The sequence below is a fragment of the Drosophila erecta genome, unplaced genomic scaffold (assembly GCF_003286155.1).
Source record: "Drosophila erecta strain 14021-0224.00,06,07 unplaced genomic scaffold, DereRS2 tig00000126-arrow-pilon, whole genome shotgun sequence".
NCBI lineage: Eukaryota > Metazoa > Arthropoda > Insecta > Diptera > Drosophilidae > Drosophila > Drosophila erecta.
In genome coordinates, this window is record NW_020825209.1 from 11,619,198 (window position 1) to 11,636,156 (window position 16,959).

General features: G+C 38.0%; 1 protein-coding gene across 1 annotated transcript in view; it reads left to right on the forward strand.

Annotated features, from left to right (window-relative positions):
- LOC6551228 (high affinity cGMP-specific 3',5'-cyclic phosphodiesterase 9A) overlaps positions 1 to 16,959 on the forward strand; it is a 99,536-nt gene that overhangs the window by 2,557 nt on the left and 80,020 nt on the right. Inside the window, exon 2 of the mRNA XM_001978304.3 lies at positions 8,239 to 8,307. The gene's annotated coding sequence lies outside the window, so the exon portion shown is untranslated. The remainder of the gene's footprint in view (positions 1 to 8,238; positions 8,308 to 16,959) is intronic.

Genomic DNA, 16,959 nt, shown 5'->3' on the forward strand with positions numbered 1-16,959 from the left:
CTACCATATGCACAATAGAACGCGAAACGATAATCTTCGATAATTTCGATTTTGAAAATATTTCTCGATTTCATTGGATTTCTCGCAAACATTTTGCTGAAGAAATATGGAATGAAAAAATTAAGTGCAAACAAAAAAAAAAATGATTCAAAACTATTGTGTAATTTACATTAACGAGCGGATGTCGTTGGCTTCTACTACATAATGAACCAATTACCCAGTTTGTCTCTTGATTCGATTGCTCTGCAGGCACACAGTTACAGATACTGAAGCTGATGCGAAGATACATCCACATTTGTATCTGAATTTGTGTCGGTGCTGTTCTGTTCTGTTTTGTGCTTTTCGCAAAGTGACTAAACGAGATTTTTGTGGCCCCACTGTGCTGCTCTTCCAATTCCAATTCCAATTCCATTTCATTCATGTTGAAGACACCCACTTGAATGATTATGAGGCACTGCAGATGCGCACCGCGAGAGACAGATACTGATCCACATTCAGATCCAGATTGAGATTGAGATTCAGATTCAGATTCAGATACTTTTACGGACGCATATATGGCCATCGTCAAGTGTCGCTTCCGCATTTGCCGGTCACCCACGTGCCGAATGCTTCACATATCTGAAATCTCAGTTCCCAGTTCTTAAGTCTTAAGTCTTTTCCTCCCCAAAATAAGCGATCGCTAGCCAAGTGGCTGTGAGGAATGCGATGGCAGATAAGATACTCTAAATTTGGGCAGATTCGTTGGGGAAGTAGTCCGCAATCTCAGCACAGGTGCACAGGTGCTTTACAGATCTTACCTAATTAAACATCGTTTTTTGTTCATTAAATATAGTAAACACTTAAGATTAAACTGTGAAGACATTCAAAAATATTAATATTATTTTTATTAAAAGAAGAACAATGACATTTTGAGAATAGTTCTCATTTATTCTATTTATTTTTTAGCTTGTACAAATATTAGATTCTTCGTATTAGAAATATCTTTTCAATAATCTTTTTAGTTAATATAAAACACTACAAGTGTACCAAACGATAAGGCAATGGTGTATTTTTAATCTTCTAACAAAAATTGCTTAGTTTCGCCAATCTTTCAGTTCCTTTAAAGAGATAAAAGAAACTTCTCGGAAACTTTTATCCCCATCCACCAAATCTTCCCAGCAGTCTGATATTTGTTTATTTAATTAGGATCATTTAAACAACAAAAAATATCGTATTGAGATGTGCGATTTGATTGTTGTTCGCATTCGGACACAAATTGCCCATCGATAATTGCTGGGTCTTCAGATGGGAGATCTGTAATTGTGAAATTCTTTGGCTTGTGCAATGGCACCCATATATGTAATTGTGGCCTCTGGATCCTCAGGACTGGTATTAGTTTGCGATTGGTAAGACCAACGCTGCAGTTTCCTCTACTTGTTGCATATTCATAAGACTGCAAAATGATACCATCACACATGGTATCTTACATACAAAGTCTTCGCTGACGACGAGGCTTGTAATTTTTTAATAACACTTAACAAACGCCTTGGACTTGGCATGTAAATTGTTGATAAATTATGTTTTTAATGGTGCCTTGCCGCTGTCGTTGTTGTAGTTATTATTGTTATTATTGTGTTTGCTTATGTGGTCAGATAGCTGGCGCCAAAGATACGCAAAATGAATCTATGAAAATGCTGGGGTTGCCAAAGCGACATTTAGATACCTCTTAAATGATGGAAAATTACACAAATGTTTTTTCTTGAAGTGTCTCGTATTGTAGAGTATTAGCTTTTATACATTTATTTATTTTCTATGTCTAAGAAGTTACTTAGCTTGATTAATGTTGGCCAATTGCAATAGTTAATTGCATTTGCTTTTAGGATTCAAAATGATGTACGACAACCAATACTCTTGGTGAACCAATCAATCCTGCCAATACCTTGGCACTTACCATATGCTGTCCAAACTTTAACAATTAAATTCGCATAAATGGCAGTGTGTATACAAATATATCTGCTGATCTGTGCTGGTTGAATGGTAAATAAAAATTCATGTTTTGTTTGCATTTAACCGCTCCAAGGAAAACAAACAAGAAAACGGAGCTGAAACAAAACGAAATGCGAAATTATTCTCAAAATATTACTTAGTAATACTAATAACAATAAATTGTTATTTTTTGTTTTTGTTTCTACCAATACGTTTTAGATTTTCATATTTCGGCTCGTTGGTTATTGTTGTTTCAATTTTATTTTGTTAACTGCAAAAAATGTTTGAACAATGAGGCACTCAAAGTCTCTTGCAAAACGCTGATTTTTTGCACTGCCAAATATTGGGGCAAATAATTAAGAATTCGCCACAGTCACGTAGGCTAAATCATCTGTTTAATCGAGTTTCGTTCGACAAGTAACCGGAAAAGCTCGGCGAAATCATTTGTTTTCAATAGTTGAATATTCATAAAAGCCCAACACTGCATTACATTAAAAGTAATCCCATTACTAGGCTTTGTGGCCTTGTATTTTTGTACTCAGCTGATCATGCTTAAAAATGTATAATTTTTTTGCTTATATTCAAAGTCTGGGTTCGGTATCACTGCTGCATTGGCGATTCGAACCTAAACCTGATTGCCCGCCTATGTACCACATAATTGACTGCATTAGCCTGCGAGCAGGCAACAGATGGCACATCACATACCACCATACCATGCCATACCATGCCATACTATACCATACTCCGATCCTCCAATCCTCCAATCCTCCAATCCTCCGATCTTGCAATCTTGGTGAACTTGAGCGCATTGCGATGTGCTCATATATTTCTCGCTGGTCGTTGGGGATGATGGGAAAACTCGTTTTTCGTTGCATTCTTCGGCCGGCGTCATCGATGATGCTGATAATGATAATAATGATGATCATATTAAAGGGGTTCCATTGGCATAAGCCCGGCTCGATGATGATCGCGATCTGCCTTGGCATAACGCAATACCAAAGTTGTTGTGCCGGTTGTTGCCTTCCAGCTCATATACATATATGTACGTACATATACTCACTTATACTATACTGTACAGATATATGTATATGCATCTGTTTTCGTTTATTTTCTTTGTCCGGGGACTCTTGTCTCCGGGGTTCCGTTCTACAGACGACCTTAAGAGGGGGTCTTGGGAGGCCAGTCGGGAGACTGGAGCAAACCACATTTCGTATTCCGTACACCGGGCGAAACTTTTCATCAAATGCATTTTCAGCAAGCGAGATATTGTTTCTCAAACTCTATAATAAATGAAGTAAATATGTAACAGGGAAGTTGTGATGATTGTCTTATAAATATAAGAAAATATAAGATAAATTGTTTAACAAATGAATCACCTTACTATCTAAAGTTTTCCATATATACTTGCCACTTGCAAGATCTTTTGAGTGAATCTCTTAAGTTTTGAAATGCTATGTTCTAGGTGCGTTTTGTTAATTTTCGTGCATTTCTCGCTGTGTACTTTATGCTTTGCGATCGGACCTGTTGCCGCATAGGTTTTGTATTTTTTCGCCTTTTTTCTTAACCGGTTCGGTTTGGTCTGTTGCTATTTTCGTGACTCTGGATCGGTGCAGTCTCCACTGGAAACGCGACTTGCATATAGCGAATTCAGATTTAAACGTTTCTAAGATTTTCAACATTTCGTCTCTGATTGTTTTCAATTAATCGCGCCACTAATTCGCTATAATTCCGACAAAAGTTCACTTGTCGCTTTTTGAGGTCGTTCGAAAAAGGGCAGTGGGTGGCTGGTGGGAGGTGGGTGGTGGTCGGTGGGCGGTGGGCGGTAGTTGTCGTTTGTGGGGGACTGGCTTTGACTCTTGATTACGCCCTGTCGTCTTATATCAGTGTGCTACGTAATGCAAACAAAAAAGCACAACAACAACAACAAAATGTATAAAAAGTCAACTAGAAAAACGTAATAAATTGATAAGACCGCTGGGCGGAGAGTTCAAAAAAATGGTTCAAGAGAGAGCGATGAAAAAGTCGAGAGTATTTATTCTTGTAATATTGAAACACTCACCCTTGGAAGATTAAATACCCGCGTTCACTTCAAATAATGTAAACAGTATTCGTGAAACATGGGAAACTACAATGATGTTTCTATACATGAAAACTGGGTTTAATATGGAGTATGATGATTAGACTTTGATGAATTACCAATTGAAAACGCTTAGTATTTGTTTTACGCAAAATGAATTGAAATAAAATATTGCAAATAATTACAATGTATTTTTATAATCAAACAAAAATTTCAAAAAATATAAAATTAAATGTACCGCATTCCTTAAGCAATTTTAAGTGAAATAATACCTCTATTTGTAAATATAGTAAAATAAAAGCCGATGAACTTTAGCATCACTTGGTGGACTTTGCCCGCGAGCGAGAATAACAAACAAGTCCGCTGGTTATGCCCATAAAAGAGAGTCGCCAAGAGAAGCAAGAGAGCCGCAGAGAGGATCGGGGAAAGAGAGTGCCAAGTGCAGCTTGCACGTGCTGCGCTTAAAAATCGAAGAGAAAAGTGCCCAAGAAGAAGTGCAGAAAAGCTGCCACCCGAGTGTATAAAAATAAAAATACAAACAAAATACAAAAACAGAAAACAAAAAAAAAAGCGTAGACAATTGTATTATCAACGATGGACTGTCGGAAAGTCGGTTCCCAATTTAGACCAACTCCGCCGCCCTTTTCCTTTCCACACCCCAAACTTCTCCATCGTAGTCATTTTATTCGGGTGTCACAGACCCCCATGGCCGATAGCGTTTTATCAAACAAATGTTTTGTCGCCGACCTGTTTGCGAATTGAATTTGAACTAGATATATATGTTCGGTACACAGAGGGTATATCTACGGCGTACTATCTGGCTGAAAAGCGTCAGTGGTCAGGTAAATCTGGTGATAAGTGGGGAAATGTATACTGCACGAGGTCTCAGTTCACTTTGGGTGTCAATTTAATCGGAATAAATTACCAATAACTTATTTTAGTAACAGTATATCAAAAAGGCAACACTAAAAATCACTGAATAGCCAATCGATTCAGTTTTTAAATCGCACTTTTACTATACCCCATTAAATGTAAATATAATCGCTATAAACGTAAGCGAGATTGCATATATTTTAATAAAATGTATCAATAAAATCCATTTTATGGGCAAATAAACATTAATTACCCAATTCGATAGCTGATAGCTACGCATTTCATTGGATTGAATAAAAACACAAAAATAGACTAGAAAAAATAGACGTGATATTCGGGATATATTTCTTAGTAATAAAGAGATCCAGAAGATGAACCATTAGAGTCTTGGGATTGCATTTTATGGTCTTTATGAGTACATAAATTATAAAACAAACGTATTTCGGGGATCTGTGGCTGACCGAATGAAGGTGTAAATATTTGTGGAATGTCACGAATTGTCAAAGTTGAGCTAGATGGGATTGTTTGACTGTTTGATCAATGCTTTTGTTTACCTCTTCTCTTCAAAGCGGCCGACTCTGCCCCAAAGAATATCCCCAATAAAATTATATACCCAGATAAAGGTATGGATAATAATAACGAAGTGTGTGTGGGAGGTGGCAACAGGTGATCTCGCATTCTTGGGAAATGTTGGCGCTGTTTGTCCGCTGGCAACAAGTTGTCAACAGCTTTTAAATAACAGGTTCGTGAACGGTGTTTGAACAGAACCTAATTTGGGCCAAATGCTGGAGATCTTATTTCGTTTTATTTTCATTTAATATTTCTCCACTGTTTGCCCCACACAAACAGGCCCAAAAGATAATGGATTCGGCTCAGAGATCCGTGGTCTATTAGTTAGCCAATGTATCGAATCTTTAACCAACCAATTAGCGCCACAAAACGATTTTGTCACAAAAAAAAAAAAATAAAATAAATAAACACAAAGTAATCCTAATAATCATAAAAAAATAAAACCCAGAAGTCTGGATCACACATGCGGACGTTGAATTTATTGTGATCATTAACAAATTGAAATTCGTCTGAGAGCCGAAAAAAAAGAAGCTAACACCTCTACGCTTGCTTTATCATTTTGGTTCAATTTGTCAGCGGCTACAGAAAATACGGCATGAATAAAATAAACAAATATAATACTGACGTCGCTACATGACTGGCATGATTTTGGCCAAATAATTCGCTCGACTTTTGTTGCCTCTTTTCATTATAATCAAATGCGCAGGCGCAAAGTCGCGTGCCGCTCTGGAATCGAAGTTGTATAAAGCCCCATCTGCATATCTTTTGCATGCACATCATGTGGCAACAAGTGCCTTGGCATTAATTCGAAAAAAAAATGAACGAAAATCGCAAACCAAATTATAAAACCAGTTGTCATTGCCAATAAAATGGAATGGTTGCCAAAAAATGTAAACTTGAGGAAGTTCTTATTCGAAACAACTGAAACTGAAAACACTACAGAAACTACATATCTTCTGATACATACAAATACTCTATAAATTTAAACTACACTTTCAGTACTAAATAAACTCGCTCCCTATTATCCAAGCTTTGGTGTACAAAAACACAATGTTCATTAAATGAAATGCCAGAGAAATGCGTCTTCAAATAATTGCCACATTCCGTTTATGCTACTAGAGTAGCACACTAAACACATAATCTTATAAATACAAATGTCAAATGAATGCGTTTGCCATTCATTTAGCTATGAATTAATTTAATATCCCACAACTCGACCTAAGTCCTCCAATACCAACCAGCTGATGGTGCTAATTATGGTAACGATATAATATGAGTGCGAATACGAGTACGCATGCCATTTAACTGGGCCTGGCTTGTTTTCTCTGATGGCCACAACAGGATTCATCGGAACAATGCCATGTCCTTCCTAAATTTTCATTTTTCCCCCGTGCGAGAGTGTTGCATGTATGTGTGTGGTTGTGGGTGTGGGTGCGGATGTGGGTGTGTGCTTGTGTGTGTTTGCGTGCGTGTGGGCTTGCGGTTTGTTGTTGCAGCCCGGAAATGGCAAGTGAAAACATCTAGCTCGATTTGCTAGCCTCGGGGATGCGACTGAGTTCTGAGGTCAGGCCAAGACAAGGCTACCAATATTCCTCTCTGCATGGAACACTGGCAAGTAAGTTAGAAGACATCAAAAATAGGGCAAGAAAACTTGCTTTCAAGTCCCTTTTTAAAAATGTAACAGGACAGGAAACTAGACTGAGTTGTAAGGCAGGAAACTGAATAATTCCAATTAAATATTTTGTTTATTGCAGTACTGCAATATTATATATTAGATATAATAATATTTATTATTATAACTCCCTTTGAAGAAACTTATACGTTTTTTTGCACGTGTAGTCTCCAGCTTTGCGTGTGTAGGCTACTTTACCTGGGAAAAGTGAGACGAACATAATGATTTTGATTTGCATTTTGGTTTTGGGTGCAAGCATCCGAAATCCTAATTTGGGGGCTCAACGGCCTGTGTTTCTTGTAAACTGCTCAAATAATTTTAGCGATAGAGGTTATTGAATGTAATTTAGTGGAAGTCCTTAATCCATGTTGTCAATATGTGTTGTCTAACTAATCTAGCCAAGCAAATGTGGCCAGTTAGTTTCTGGATGAGATGTATGGTATTTAATTGTTGCAACTACATTGTGCTAAGCCGAAATGATATTCAGCAAGTGTCATAATATACTCGTATTTATATGCCAGGTCGTTTCCGTATTAGGGGGATTTTTTGGCTTTATCGATCTATCCTTTCATATTCCGCATTTAGACCAAAAAAGCACGGTAAACGTATGAGCGGTCATAAAAATGCATGTACAGTAGATATAGATACCTGAACACGGTACTCACTGTGTGTAGAATCAGCCACAACAATTAACAATTGAAATTGATAAGAAATTTTTAATTACGCCGGCATCGTCGAAATCGCCAAATGGCAAATGGCAAATGGTTATTTCTCCCAAATTTCTTATGCATTTTATGTTTTATTTCAAACTTGTTCTCTTTTTCTTGTTGGCTGCTGTTTCGTGTGGTTTTATCTGTGCTACTGAAATGCTTTGTCCAACTACCGCTGTAATTATAGGAATAGGAATTACCAGCCCCAAAAAGCCCTCATATCGGAATGTGTGCGATAATCAAGCTGTTAACATATTGTTTACATTTTCGATTGCCTGTAACAATTAATCAAATAGAATCAATACCTATTTGCACACTTGTTGGGCATTGTAATCACACACCCAACGTACTTATTTGCCATATTTTTTTAGTTATCACCTTGAAGGGGTTTATCAATTTCGCCAGCACATAAAGATGTTATCTTGGAAAACCGTTTAGAGGTGAGTCAACCGTATAAATGTGATTTAAGTCTTTTAGAGTGCCCACGCGTTGAACTTTCTATACTTGAACTTCGTTTATTAGTATCCGTAAACAAGGGCCCAATCGTTGAGCGTAAATATATTATTTTTTGAATAGATTGTGCTTTGAATACATTGATTAAAACACCTTATTTGATTTTGCCCAACCTATCGCTCTCAATATAAACTTTCCACTTAAGTTGCCTTCAGTTTTGGTTCACCACCTTCGTTCAGCAATTCAATTGAGTTTTGCGGTTAGACACCCCTCTCAACTGACTTTGTAATTACGCGCGGACAAAGTAATTAATTAAGTTTGGCTAATGCATACTCGTACATACGTTAGGCAAGTAAAACCCGCCGATTGACATAGTTGCGCCCACTATAACAGCAAATGGGCAAATGGTAATGCACTTTAATACACACATTTATCAAGGGCGTTTTGAAATTCGCTTTGAATACGTCTGATTAAGTCTTTCGCGTGACACTGAGAGATGATGGCACACCCTGTGATAATAGAAGTGGCCAAAACAGCAACCAATCATCTTTATTAGACAATTTATTAAATAAGCTTATCAATTAGCCGCAAAATTATAATATAAGTTCTAAGCAAACATGTTTAAATGGTATCTTGTTTTCAATTTTCAAAAGTTATTAAGCTACATTTTATTAGTAAAAATATAAGATATATTATTTAATAATTTCTCATGGCATTACCCCAAAGTATTGGCCGTCTGTGTCTTTTGTTGCTGTGTTGCAATTTCTGTTTGTGTTGCCGGTTGTGTCTGTTGCATTGTTGTCAGCGTGGGGTTGCGTGTGCATTCACGTCAAGGGTGGAGGGGGTTGCGTTGGTGTTGCATGTTGCACGAACACACAGCCAGTGTGGGCCCCACTTTGTGTCCAGCACTCAAGTAAGCAGGTCAGCGGTTCTTGCGGTTTAACTCACTTCGAAAGCACCGCCGCCGCCTAAACAGAACTGAAACACCCATCTGCACCACCCACACTTCAACTCGGTTGGCTTGCGGTTTTGTTCAAGTTTTCCTAGCCCGAACCCAAATCCAAACCCAAACCCAAATACAAACGCAAACACAAAACCTTAAACCCAATCACACACTATACACAATACACCCCGCGATTATGCAATTTATTCGCATATTTTTGTTGTTGCTTGTTACCTGAAATTGTTGATTTTTTGAAATTGATTTTGATGAGAGTCTCCTGGTGCGTCCAGGTGTTGGTCGCTCGGCAAGCGGGAGATCAATTGCAATTAACCAAATACATATGCCAGCAGTCAGCAAAGGCAAACGCAAAGGCAAAGGCAAACAAACCAATAAATAAATAAATAAATATGCATGAAGCGCAAAAGCTGCGGATGAAGCCAGAGAATTCGCAACCGAATCCTTGGACGGCAGTTCATAAATTTATCAACAATCTGATATGTTCCCGGCTTGGTCGAACAAATTGAAATGAATTTCAAATTTGAAATAAAGGCATATAATTTCAATTTTAACACAATTAGCATTCCACGTTGGCTCCCATTCTGTTATATTAAATTTAAATATTACTGTTTAATGCAATTGAAACACTTGAAGCTGATGTTTATTTCAATTACTTGCTTTACCTTATTAATTTATTTGTAACAATGGGCTTGCACTTAATCATGTTATTATATTATATTTTTATCTATTCATGTTTATAGTTATGTCTTGAATAATTTGATATATACTCGCTTAAAAATGCTGAGAAATAAAGCCCGAATATATTTGGTTTTCCCGTTTTTCATCTATCAAAGCAAAACCAGTAAATTGGGAATTTCCTTTATTCACTCGCTTATTGATATTAAAAGGGGTTTTCGTTATGGAAATGGGGATGCCCCTCCCGATATTTCATTTTCTTTTTTGCGGCTTGTTGACTTGCCCCGCTAATAATTGCCAAGAACGCGCGAGGAAGGCAAACAAATTTACAAAACTGTACGGCTGGCTGTCCGTCTGGAAGGCGGGAAGATGGGAAGCCGGGAAGATGGGAAGGCGGGAAGATGGGAAGCCGGGAAGCCGGAAAGTCTGAAGTCTGTCCGCCGTTGTCAGCAAGTCTGGCAGTTAGCGCCTCAGTCGACGGGTCCGGGAAAAGTCACGTTTTGCATTTCGGTTTCAGTTTTTGAGCCACCTCTCTCTGTGATGTGACCCCCTCGCTCCTCACCCCTCACTCCGCACTTCTGTTTGCCTTGATTCGCTGCAAATGACAGATTATAATACCCCGGGGAACATGGTTGGGCCAATAACGCACTTCATACGAATCTAGAACACTTTATTAAAATATATTTTGAATTCTTTGATGAGTTTCTTGGATTTCACTGTGCAGCTTTGAATGCTGCCAACTGGTAATCACATTTGTTTGCTGCCTTTATGGATGCTATATTAATATTTGGCGGAAAATCAAATGAAATTTGGAGATTTAAGTGTATGTTATAGCATATCCAACATGTTATATATTACATCTAATTTGATTTAAGCTGTTTCGCGAATTTTTCTGGATTTTATATTAAGTGTATGAACAAAGCAAAGTAAAAACCATAATCCTAATTAAAATTTCGACACTTTTGAATTAAAAATTCGTAATAATAAGAGTAGCTAATGCAAATCGAAGTAAAGGGTAATTGGTGGGGCGATCAGATTCGCACAATTTCATTAGCTTGTTTACCTTTGTGAGATGTTCTGAGCGCCAACGCGAATAAATTTTTACGTTGGCGTTTATTTCGGAAATCTTTTATTGTATGTGCATATGTCTGTTTGTGTTTGTGTGTGCGTGTGTGTGTGTGCTCATCATGAACAATTGAAAGGCATAAATGTATACTACGGTTTGCTGATAGCTATCTTTGCGGAAAAATGCCAGCGAAAACATGGCGTATGCGCAATTTCTGTGCCACAAGAGATGCAATCTCTCCATCTAGCCATTTGATTGTGACTGCTGCAAAAAAGGATATTGCAGGATGTCAGTGCTTGAGTGTGTGGGTGTTGGTGTGTGTGTGTGTGCGTGTGCGTGGAGAGAGCTCAGAAAGTGTACTAGTTCAAAAGTGGGGGGGAAAATGGAAGGAAAGTGGTAAAAGAAATGCACACAGAACTTGAGAACAGAACCCAGAATGCCATCCTCAAAAATGTTGTGATCCAAAAATGTTTCGGCTTTTGTTTACTTAAATGAAACATGATGTGTTTGTGTGTGCCACCAACACTCGTATATGAGTGCGTCTGTGTGGGTGGATGGGTTCTACAAAATTTGTAATAAACCAAAGTCAAAGAGCGTTTAATTTGGCATTTTCCAAATGCAATTCGATTCGATTCGTTTCGATTGGATTGCAAATACTGGAAGGATATTTCTCTTTAACTTAGTTTTTGATTTGTCCTGAAATTCACATTGTGAAGTATAAATCTATGAAATATCAGTAGGTAATTATTTAGTAGCTTGAGTCGTAATGTTTATAAGGCTTACTGATACTGCTGATATTATTTGGTTTTCTTATGTTAATTTACTACTTATGGAAATACTTTGCTTTGAGTTCTCAGTCATACATTTTCAGTATTAATTTGCTAACTTTTTGCAGGGTTCTGCTTATATTTTGAGAATACTCTTTTTGGTTAAATTGCCATTTTGTGACTGCACGCAAAGCAGGCACAATATTGTGCCCACAATGACAGCATTAATTGCCGACACTCACACAGTCATGCACAAGCAACGATCACACATACACACTCACTCACTCACAATCACAATCACATTTAAGGAACTCAGCCGTAACGTTGTTTTGGTTAATTTTTGCTGCCTGTCACAGGACATGCAAAAAGGTATTTTAATACATGTCAATGTTTGGGGAGTGCTTTTCTCTGCGAGTGTGTGTGTGTGTGTTGTGCCTATGTGTGTGTTAATTGAGTTTATGTTATCAAAGATTTGCTTTGTTGTGGTTTTGACAGCAAATTTTTCGATACTTCCTGACTCCAAAAAAATAAAAAACATCTAAAATCGTCGAATAAAAGTGCTCTTGTGTGAACAAAAAACCAGTTTGCATAAACATAATTGCTTCCTTGTTTTCCCATGGAAAATTCAACACCAGTGTGCGCAAATTTTACTAAATTTAAGTGACATTTTACAGGGAAAAAATACTTTGTATTAAAAAAAGGCTGTTTCAATTTTAAAAGGTTTATTATTATGCAATTAATAAGAACTTACATTTACATTTTTAATCATATTTTCCCATACTTTTCAAACTTCTTATTTGAAATAGTTTAGTGTTTGTAACTTGATTGCGCTTTTCGCATTTCATTCGTTGTCAGCCTGAAATTTCGTCAATTAATTTTTACACTCTTGGCAGAGTTCTCGTTTATTTAGAAACTTTTCTGAGGGATTTCCCCCTTTATACTACTGATGAAATTGTTGGCTCACATACAGTACTTTTTCGTTTTCGGACATTTTCATAATGAATAATATTTTGTTGTTTTGGTTTCGTTTGGCTTTGACATGGGTAAACATTTGGCCAAGTCAAACATTTGTGTGGGGTTTAAAGTTCATTGCATTGTGTCAGGGTTGTTTTCGGGCGTCTCTTCCCACTTTTCCCGTTTTTCCGGCACTTTTTCGCACACACATACACACACACACACACGTGAAAACCCTTTTTATTTGCCTGACCCATGAAGACACACAGAAAGTGGCCTTGTTGTTTTTCTCCTCTCTTACCCATATGTGTGCTTTTTTTCCGTAGTCTTCGAGCGGGCTCCTTCCTCACTTTCGCTGTGTGACTTCTGTATACACCGCCACTATCTGACCTCTGACCCACCGCCCACCACCCACACCTTCACCCCCTCTGGAAACACTCACATGTAATGCATTTTTAAATTTGCATGTGCTTCACCAGGCCCGGCAACAATGGGGCAGCTGTTAGTGTCTAACTAGTTAGTTAGTGCCACATTGAAGATGGTTGCCCCGCCGCACGCGACTCACGAAATGGGAGCCGAAGAAACCCGTAGACTTTGTCCGGAAGTCCAGTGCGAAAATCCTTGCCAGAGTGGGAGACCGTACTTGAATAATTCATAGAATTGATAGCCACCCAAAAGTAACACTTTCTACAATATCAAAGTATCAAAACAATAAAAGTTAGTAAATAATTTAGTTGATTCGTTGAGGCTCATGTGTGGCTCATGAAAAATTACTGAAGTTAATTACTTTCTTTTCTCGCCCCCTTTGCCTTCACCGGAAGTAAATAATTTATGCGTCTTAACCTTTCTTCTTGACACACTTATTTTGAATTTAAAAGAGCGCCTGAGGTTAATATCAAATAAGATACCTTGAACCTTATTTTACTAAAACATTAAATAAAATGCGCTGAAACTAACTATGCAGCTTGGGGAAATATTTCATTAATTCAAATAAGCAATAGTATCTTAAAACAGCTGTAAGCTTTTCCCTGAAATGTATGTAAATGCAATCATGAAGGTGGGACATTTGCTTCAGTAACTTTGTGTTGGTGGCTTAAAGTGGCAACAATTTAACGTGCGGTAGCATACTTTTCTGACCATTTTTCTTCACCTTTAAGTTGAAGTTTTTCCCGTTTTCACTTAACCTGATTTTGGCAAGTCCTCAGTCACATTATGCATATCAAACGGAGAAGAGGGAATTCCTTTTGTCTGCTTTATGCATTTGCTGTCATTTGCAAGCACTGTGTGTGTGTGTGTGTGTGTGTGTGCGCGCGCGTGTGTTTGTGAGTGTAAATATGGTGGTTTGGGTGGTTGAATGTGGGTGGTGCAGATGGCAGTGAGGATTGCATTTGTTACGAGCAGCAACAACATTGCACTTTGACTTGAACGCTGTTGCATTTTACTAGGTCAAAAGCAACGTCACCGCGACCCAGGATTGTGCCTCTCTCTTTCGCACCTGGCCCACCTGTCCCTTTCGCGCGCACCACTTGTTTGTTGGCCTGTGTGTGTGGCTGTGTGTGTGTGGTGCCAAACATAAATACGGCGCAAAGGTGAAACTGTTGCACCTTTCTCCTTTTCGCTCCTTTGGCTCTTTACTAACGGCCAGGCATAAATCGGTATCTCTGCATGTGTTTGTGTGGCGTGCTAAATTTCACACAATCCCTTACACATACGCGCACACGTGCACCGCACACACACACACTGCATAATAGCTAACTATTTCTAATTGGAGGTCCTTGCAACTTGACTTGTTGACTCCACTTGGTATCGCATTTCACTGCTGCAATCTATTATATTTGCTGTGCAGTAAAATAAAGAAGGGGTTTTAAAGTATTTTTTAACTGCTGAATTCAGTGCCAATTTTACACTGTATCTCCACTATGGATTCCACAATCAAGGGCAGCCAACTGGCAAAGTTCGAATTTGAAATTCGAGGGATCGCAGGCAGTGATTTGAATCTCGGGGATCGACAGTCCGTTGCTAATAAATTCAGTGCATTTGGATAGGGGGCTAACGCGATTTGTTATTAACAGAATATTCGTGGTTTTCAGCTGTGAATACCGAAAGGTAGCTAGTTTAAACCTCAATGTAATTTTATAATTGAGCTTGACACTTTAGAAATGATCTGGCCACTTAAATGTTATGAGCAGAATATATTTGTAAATATTAATTAAACTTCTAATATATTTCTATATAAATATTTGATTCTGGTCAAATCCTTTGGATCTGCACTTAAAGTTGAACGCCATTCAATTATTGCATCTTTTGCGGCCCACATCGAATTCATTTTTGTCGCAATGCGTATCTGGCCTTTCCTCCTCCATTTAATGAAATCGAAAATGCACTCATGTAAAATTCAATAATTTCCGCCGGCTAACTTAATTAAACCGCCTTTAATGTGGCAATAGTAGCAGTATCTGTGCAGCGATATCATTTCAGAAAAAAGAAGCAGACAGAAAGTGAAAATGAAAAAGTGAAATAAAAATGCAAGTGACCCATAGGTGAAGTGCGGCATTCATTTGGTCCGGGCAAAGTGACATTAAAAGCACGGTGAGGGGTAGAAAAGTCAAAGGTGGTCGCTCGCACAGGATATGGAAAAATAAAAGCTTCCTTCGCATGCATCTTCCCTGTTTTCCTGTTTTCGTTGCAAGCGAGCTGCAAGTGATGCGAGAAACTAAAGAAATTTCAAGTTATATTCGAAATGCGATTTCTTTTGAGCGACTTTTTTCCGACTTCAGATGACATCGAATATGTGCAGATTCCAGCGTGGCACTGCAATTTCTTTTGAGATTCATAAAATACGGTTTATTAATGTGTCAGAATCATCCAAGGCTTTTTTCTCTTTTTTATGCCAAGGCAAATAAATAAACTGGTTCGATTTGTCACCACGATTTGTGTTTCAAAAGCAGTTTTAATTGCCAAAGGTGTTATAGCATTTGCAATGGATAAAAAGGAATAAAGGTAATTAAAGAAGTTACTCCAAAAGATGAGCATTTATTCTAGTTTAAGTGGCTTTTTCTTTTATTTCATTTATATAATTATTGTACCTACAAGGCAATAATTAATGGTGCGTAATCTAACAATTTTTCCCCTTTTCCTGCTACACATTTAAACTTTTCATCCTTGCCATTTGGCCACTAATCCGATAAATCTGCAACTCGGCCTAAATCTGCAACTCGGCTGGTTTGTTGTGTTGTGTGTTTTAAGGCGTGTGATAAACAGCCCGGGGAAATGGAAAATGTGGAAAAGGGCTGGAATGGGAGAAAGTTGGGAGCGGGAGGGAAAGACACGATGTGTCACCAATCATTTGTCATATAAAACTGCCACATATGTGAGGGTGTGAGTGAGCGGTGTGTGTGTGAGTGTGAGTGTGTGTTGAATGGAAGACATGATAAAATGGCCGCTTAGGCGCTGTCAGCGGTACAAATGCAAATACACAGACACATACACATACACTCGCACACTGGCACACTCTCGCACTCCTACACACACTCACATACACTCACACACTCCATGGCACACTGACAAATGGGACAGTGACGAGCAACAATGTTGTCATGTAAATGTCTTCATTTTTTCAGCTCCATGGGTTTATTTTCCGCACCTTCCCCTTTTTCGCCCCCGCATATCGATGCCTATCAATCATATGCAAATAAGCGATTTAAGCCAACCCCGTCTAATTGCCATCGATTAGAGAGAGTGTAAGCGGGGGGAGTGGGTCGTGTATTTTTACACCCAAAACGATTTGCGCTGAATCAACATCACTCAACTGACTTGTTAATTGTCCGGCATTGCCATCAATTTAATTTACAATCTCTAATTATGCTACATCAATTTGCATTTGCCTCTGCGCCGGCCGAGCATTTAATTGAAATGCTCTTTGATAAATATTGCATATATTTCAGAAGTGTAACAAATTTACCTCTTGAACGTATTCATTCTACTTCGCAAAATTCCAAGTAAATATAATCTACGCATTTAATCTATGCATTTTAAATTGAATGTAAAGTGGGCCAATAGTTCATTAGTGGATATCAGATTTGATTCATTTTGGTATTTCACAAATTTTGTGGAATTTTACTAGGTGAAATAATATTTACAATGATCGTCGTCAAGGGTCAATGCTAAAATTTGAATTGATAAATAGACAACTCATTGAATTCTCGATTACAATATT